This window comes from Lampetra planeri, chromosome 73 (assembly GCF_965212315.1).
Source record: "Lampetra planeri chromosome 73, kcLamPlan1.2.h2, whole genome shotgun sequence".
NCBI classification, from domain to species: domain Eukaryota; kingdom Metazoa; phylum Chordata; class Hyperoartia; order Petromyzontiformes; family Petromyzontidae; genus Lampetra; species Lampetra planeri.
The window spans coordinates 150107-157428 of NC_136178.1; the positions used below are offsets into that span (position 1 = coordinate 150107).

Genomic DNA, 7322 nt, shown 5'->3' on the forward strand with positions numbered 1-7322 from the left:
TCTCCCTATCACGCTGTCTGTTATCAGCGTGAAGGAGTAAGACAGGAGTGGAATTTATATGAGGAGTGTTGTGAACGAAAGACAAATAAAGACCCTGATTCCAGAAGTCGCTTCCACGACCTTTATTACATATTTATAGAGGCGCTGCCATTTTCTCAGCAGCGAAGGCTGCTGCTGGGTTTCGCAATCCAGCTGATCACTGACTCACCAACCCAGTTGATCACGCACTTACCAACCCAACTGATCACTCACTCACCAATCCAGCTGATAATGGCGATCATGATGATGATGGTCATGATGATATTGGTGATTATGATGATGATGGTAATTATGATGGTAATGATGATGATGGTTATGAGGGTGATGGTTATGATGATGATAATGGTGATGATGGTTTTGATGATTGTGATGATGATGAAGATGGTTATGATGATGACGGTTATGAGGGTGATGATGGTGATGACTATGGTGATGATGATGGTTATGGTGATGATGGTGATGATGATGGCACGGGGCGTGTGGCGACTTGCCTGCAACAGAGCCCCGCCAGACAGCAGTGGAGAGAGAGCGCAGCGACCTTCCAGCGAGCCATCTCACCCAGTCCTGACAACGACAAATATTCCCCAGGTAGCCTTAACAGAATGTAGAGGCAAGTGCTGTGAGACATGGCGAGTAGTAGCAGCGCGTATGGAGGCCGGCACCGTGGCACACGAGGGGGTGGGTGACCAGCATCATGCACGTCCGGCCGCCTTTGTCTCCCTTGTGGCGATGTTTACACACCGCACCAGGTACTCATTTGATGCTGAGTCGACCTAGGGGAGGAGGCACAGAATTCGGGTGGCCGGGATCGTAGCGCAGCGCTAGCCACAACTACACAACCACTCACTCACACAACCACCACCAACCACCACCACAACTACACAACCACTCACTCACACAAACATCACCAACCACCACCAACCACGACCACCACCACAACTACACAACCACTCACTCACTCAAACACCACCCCCCACCACCACCAACAACCCATCACCACCACCCACCCACCACCCATCACTATCCACTATCACCACCCACCACCACCACCCACCCACCACCACCAACCACCCACCACCACGTGGATTAGAGCGCACACGCAGGATAGAGACGTCATAATCATCACCACGTTGATCTCCATCCAGCAGTGGATAGACCATGGTGGTTGTGACGATGGCCGGAGGAGTCTCGGGTTCATGAGTGGGGGAGAGACGCTGGGAGAGACGGCGGTGGCAGAAGCTGCACTGAGGCCCTGACAGTGCTGAGGTCGTGATGGTGGTGGTGGGTGTGATGGTTGTGGTGGTGGTGGGTGTGATGGTGATGATGGTTGTGGTGGTAGTGATGGTGATGATGGTGGTGATGGTGGTGGTGATGGTGATGATGGTGGTGATGATGGTTATGGTGGTTGTGATGATAATGGTTGTGGTGGTAATGATGATAATGGTTGTGGTGGTGGTGGTGGTGATGGCGATGATGGTGTTGGTTACTACACAACTACAACTCAACAACTACAACTCAACAACAACTCAGCAACAACAGCAGCTACAACTCGGGGATACACCGGAGCTGGTTGCGAAGATTCTGCGGCCCGCATCAGGAACGGGGGGAGACCGCGCAGACCCGGGGAGGCACAGCGGAGGGGCTGGGGGTGCGGATTAATCTGAGCTAGTGAGTGAGTGAGCTAGTGAGTGAGTGAGCTAGTGAGTGAGCTAGTGAGTGAGCTAGTGAGTGATAGAGTGAGTGAGCTAGTGAGTGAGTGAGTGAGCGAGCGAGCGAGTGAGTGAGCCAGTGAGTGAGCTAGTGAGTGAGTGAGTGAGCGAGCGAGCGAGCGAGCGAGTGAGTGAGCGAGTGAGCTAGCGAGTGAGTGATAGAGTGAGTGATAGAGTGAGTGATAGAGTGAGCTAGTGAGTGAGTGATAGAGTGAGCTAGTCAGTGAGTGAGTGAGTTGGTGAGTGAGTGAGCTAGTGAGTGAGTGAGCTAGTGCGTGAGTGAGCGAGTGAGTGAGTGAGTGAGCGAGTGATAGAGTGATAGAGTTAGCTAGTGATTGAGCTAGTGAGTGAGCTAGTGAGTGAGCTAGTGAGTGAGCTAGTGAGTTAGTGAGCTTGTGAGTCAGTGAGTGAGCGAGTGAGTGAGTGATAAAGTGAGTGAGTGATAGAGTGAGTGAGTGATAGAGTGAGTGATAGAGTGAGCTAGTGAGTGGTAGAGTGAGTGATAGAGTGAGCTAGTGAGTGATAGAGTGAGCTAGTGAGTGAGTGAGCTAGTGAGTGAGTGAGCTAGTGAGTGAGTGTGCGAGTGAGTGAGTAGTAGAGTGAGTGATAGAGTGAGTGAGTGAGTGATAGAGTGAGCTAGTGAGTGAGCTAGTGAGTGAGTGAGCGAGTGAGTGAGTGAGTGAGCGAGTGAGTGAGCTAGTGAGTGAGCTAGTGAGTGAGCTAGTGAGTGAGTGTGCGAGTGAGTGAGTAGTAGAGTGAGTGATAGAGTGAGTGATAGAGTGAGTGAGTGATAGAGTGAGCTAGTGAGTGAGCTAGTGAGTGAGTGAGCGAGTGAGTGAGTGAGCGAGTGATAGAGTGAGTGATAGAGTGAGTGATAGAGTGAGCTAGTGAGTGAGTGAGCGAGTGAGTGAGTGAGCGAGTGAGTGAGCTAGTGAGTGAGCTAGTGAGTGAGCTAGTGAGTGAGTGTGCGAGTGAGTGAGTAGTAGAGTGAGTGATAGAGTGAGTGATAGAGTGAGTGAGTGATAGAGTGAGCTAGTGAGTGAGCTAGTGAGTGAGCTAGTGAGTGAGCTAGTGAGTGAGCTAGTGAGTGAGTGTGCGAGTGAGTGAGTAGTAGAGTGAGTGATAGAGTGAGTGATAGAGTGAGTGAGTGATAGAGTGAGCTAGTGAGTGAGCTAGTGAGTGAGTGAGCGAGTGAGTGAGTGAGCGAGTGATAGAGTGAGTGATAGAGTGAGTGATAGAGTGAGCTAGTGAGTGAGTGAGCTAGTGAGTGAGCTAGTGAGTGAGTGAGCTTGTGAGTCAGTGAGTGAGCGAGTGAGTGAGTGATAGAGTGAGTGATAGAGTGAGTGAGTGATAGAGTGAGCTAGTGAGTGGTAGAGTGAGTGATAGAGCGAGCGAGCGAGAACGTCTATCACGTACACACAGGGGTTGCGTTGTACCGCGTTATCTCTCTGTCCCGAGGCCCTTTGTCGGCTCTGACTTTATAATCTCCCCCCGCACGCCTCGCCACCGAAGGGGCAATTTATCCCGTTAATTGAGCAAAGCTATCCTGTGACTCGGCTCAAGCGAGCGGGGATTAACTTCCCTCCGCCCGCTTAGCGCGACATTTCGACTGCTCAGCAGCGGGAGCGTGGGGATGATGTTTCAACGCGAACACCACACCGCGGGCTGAAAACCCGCTGATGGTGAGAAAAGCGAGCGGCAGAAGAGCCATTTGCCCCTTTAATTATCCCCCCGCCCCCTCCTCCACACACGCTAACGCCCAGGCCAGAGCTCTGCTCACATCAAAGCTTCCATAACTGAAAACTAAAATATTTTTTTTGTATCTGACCCGGGTGTAAAGGACCCCCATCGAGATGTGAGTTTGATTGATGTTGATTGGCTGTGGCTCTGCTGTCATCCAGTCAGTGGGCTGAGTTTGAGTGATGTTGATTGGGTGCAAGGCTTCAGTCAAGGTTAAGAAGCACCCCTGCTCTAAAAGCAGTATCCAGCAGCATCCCAATGACTCCACGTGTGGTAGCGGTGACGATGATGATGGTGATGATGCTACGCCATGGCAGCCGTACGTACGACCGCTGATTCATTTCGTCACATTCACATTTATCCCGGCCCGTGCCTATTTAAGACCGAAACAGGAGGGGGAGGATGTCTCCACAACTCTGGCTGTCACCTGATGATGCTACTGGCTGTTGTGTGGTTGATGCTGTTGCTGTGGTTGTTGCTGTTGTGACTGTTGTTGTTGTGATTACTGGCGAAACGTCACGGTACTTGAATGTGTAAATTTTGTACTGAGTTTACTCTCGAACATAGACTACACTATACACTACGCTATACACTACACTATACACTACACTATACACTACACTAGAATGTGTAAATGTTGTAGTGAGTTTACTCTCCAACACACAACCAGTTCGTGCTGAACTAGTATACTACACAATACACTACACTATACACTACACTATACAATACACTATATATTACACTATACACTACACTATAATTGTAAATGTTGTACTGAGTTTACTCTCCAACACAACCAGTTAGTGCTGAACTAGTATACTACACTATACACCACATTATACACTACACTATACACTACACTATACACTACACTAGAATTGTAAATGTTGTACTGAGTTTACTCTCCAACATACAACCAGTTAGTGCTGAACTAGTATACTACACTATACACTACACTATACACTGTACTACACACTACACTATACACTACATACTACACTATACACTACACTAGAATTGTAAATGTTGTACTAAATAACGCGATCTAAACCCAAAAACGTTGATTATGAATGTTGTACTGAGTTTACTCTCCAACACACAACCGGTTAGTGCTGAACAAGTAACGAATTGTACACGTTTTGCTCACGTGACAATCCGCTTACTAATTGGTTGTGCCGGGTGGTGGCGGGTTTAACAACACACATTTATATTTACGTAATCTAACCCAAAAACCTCTATTGCGCTTATTCCTACTCGCGCTGCGATGTACATTCTGTTCAACTCGATCGCGTTATATCCAATTCGCATCCGCGTTATAACAAGCACATGTTTCCTATGATATACAACGTCTGTCGTGTTATATCCAATTGACATTCGCCTTATAACAAGCACGTGTTCTCTATAATACAACATCCGTAGACTTAAATTTTGATGTAAAGCTTTCGTGACTGCAGGGATTCATATTCTTGTTTGCCTTCTACGTGACTTTACCGAAAGAACCAAGAATATGAATCCGTAGCCTTATATCCAATTGGCGTCCGAGTTATAACAAGCACGTGTTCCCTATAACACAACATCCGTCGCGTTATATGCGATTGGCGTTGTGAAAACTACCACGCAGTGTTACAGGAGAGAACGGACTGTTACGTGCAAATTACATTCGTACATGCCCGTACGAAAGCTCTCAGCCTAAATGGTATTATTACAACTATTACATACGCGACTCAGCAAACCATGTCAATGACCTTTGCCGCTACAGGTCTAGACACCTGTATCATCGCGTGCGTGACTCATCAAGTGACGGCACGATGTTTCTTAACCGCCCTCATAATACCCGGCCGTGATGATTGATGGTGATGATGGTGGTGGTGCGTTTCCGTGCATTGTATGTCGACACATCCTAACACCCGTCACGCCCGTGCCGTACGTACAGCAGCATCGTCAACGGGGTTTTCGAGTGCTCGAGTCTGGTCTGAACTAAGCAGCTGCGGAAATGAATCAAGGGGATTTGGGATGGTGGTCTCGATTGCATGAGTCGGGGAAGTGAATCGGTGGGTGGGTGGTTGAGTCGGGTGAGTGAGATAGTGACCGAGTGAGTGGGTTATTCTGGTAGGAACCACCTGGTTCCACCAGCCCACAGGGGATTATTGTGTCCGTCCGTCGTGCATCCAAAAATGGGAGGGGTGGGGCTGGGTGGAGAGAGGAGGGTGGGGAGGGGCTGGGCTGGGAGGGTGGGGCTGGGTGGGGGGTGGGAGGGGTAGGGCAATTATAAAACTCAACGTTTAACCTACTCACGCCGGCTTGTGCCCACCCTCACAGTCGGGCATATTTGTGGAATACACCACGCCGCCGTTGACCCTGGCCATTGACCGAGCAACCCAACGTTCCAACCAGCTCCCTCCGCAGGAATGTGTTTGATGGAGTGAGATGGTGGGTGAGTGAGACGGTGGGTGAGTGAGATGGATGAGAGAGATGGTGAGTGACCGAGTGGGTCAGTAAGATGGTGAGACTGTGGGTGAGTGGGTAATTGATGGAGTCAGATGGTGGGCGAGTGCGTTATTGAGCGTGAGTGGGTACCATGAGTGTACTATGAGTGTACTTTGCTTAACTGGGTTCGAACTCAACAGACGATGGTGGTGATGATAGTCCCATCTGCAAGAGCAAGTCATTCTCTTAAAAACCTGACTCGAGTTTCGATTTAAAGCTTTCGTGACTGCAGGGATTCATCTTCTTGGTTCTTTCGGTAAAGTCTCACACACACATACACTCACTCTCACACTCTCAGACTCACACACACACTCACTCTCACACACACATACACTCAATCTCATACACTCTCACACACACACACACTCTCACCCTCACACTCTCAGACTCACACTCACTCACTCACTCACCCTCACACTCCCAGACACACACACTCACTCTCACACTCTCAGACTCTCAGACTCACGCACACTCACTCTCACACTCTCAGACTCACACACACATACACTCACTTTCAGACTCACACACACACTCACTCTCACACACACATACACTCAATCTCACAGACTCACACACACACTCACTCTCACACTCTCTTCTACGTGACTTTACCGAAAGAGCCAAGAAGACCTGACTCGAGTCTTCCACTCTCTCCTTGCCCAATCTCACCTCGCATCTCTCATCTCCTTCCGTGCCCCCTCCTCTCATCCTCTTCGTTCCCAATCTCCTCTCTTTGTGCCTCCATCTCCCTGTGCCCAATCCCGTTGCAGCCCTCTAATGGAATCAACTTTCCCTGTACACTGAGCAGCACTAACCATAGACTCAACACTGCCTATATACGCAACACTTCTCATAGACTCAGCGCTACACCATAGACTCAACATTACCCAAAACTCTACATTGCTCATAGACTCAACACTATAAATATACGCAACACTTCCCATAGACTCAACACTACCCCATAGACTCCAACACTGCCACCCATAGACTCAACACTGCCACCCATAGACTCAACACTGCCAACCATAAACTCAACACTGCCACCCATAGACTCAACACTGTTCATAGACTCAACGCTGCCCATAGACTCAGCACTGCCCAGACTCAACACCGCCCATAGACTCAGTACTGCCCATAGACTCAACACTGCCACCCATAGACTCAATACTGCCACCCATAGACTCAACACCGCCACCGCCCATAAACTCAGTACTGCCACGCATAGACTCAACACTGCCACCCATAGACTCAACAGTTGAATATACAATAGTCAGACCCTAAAATAGCAAAATTCGTACGGAATGCGTTTCCAAAAAAAAACATCCGCGTATCAAATGGTCAGAAGCA

General features: G+C 49.0%; 1 protein-coding gene across 1 annotated transcript in view; it reads right to left on the bottom strand.

Moving 5' to 3' along the window:
- The window catches only part of LOC144737762 (uncharacterized), a 164006-nt gene that overhangs the window by 50878 nt on the left and 105806 nt on the right, over nucleotides 1-7322 (bottom strand). The gene's annotated exons all lie outside the window — the stretch shown is intronic.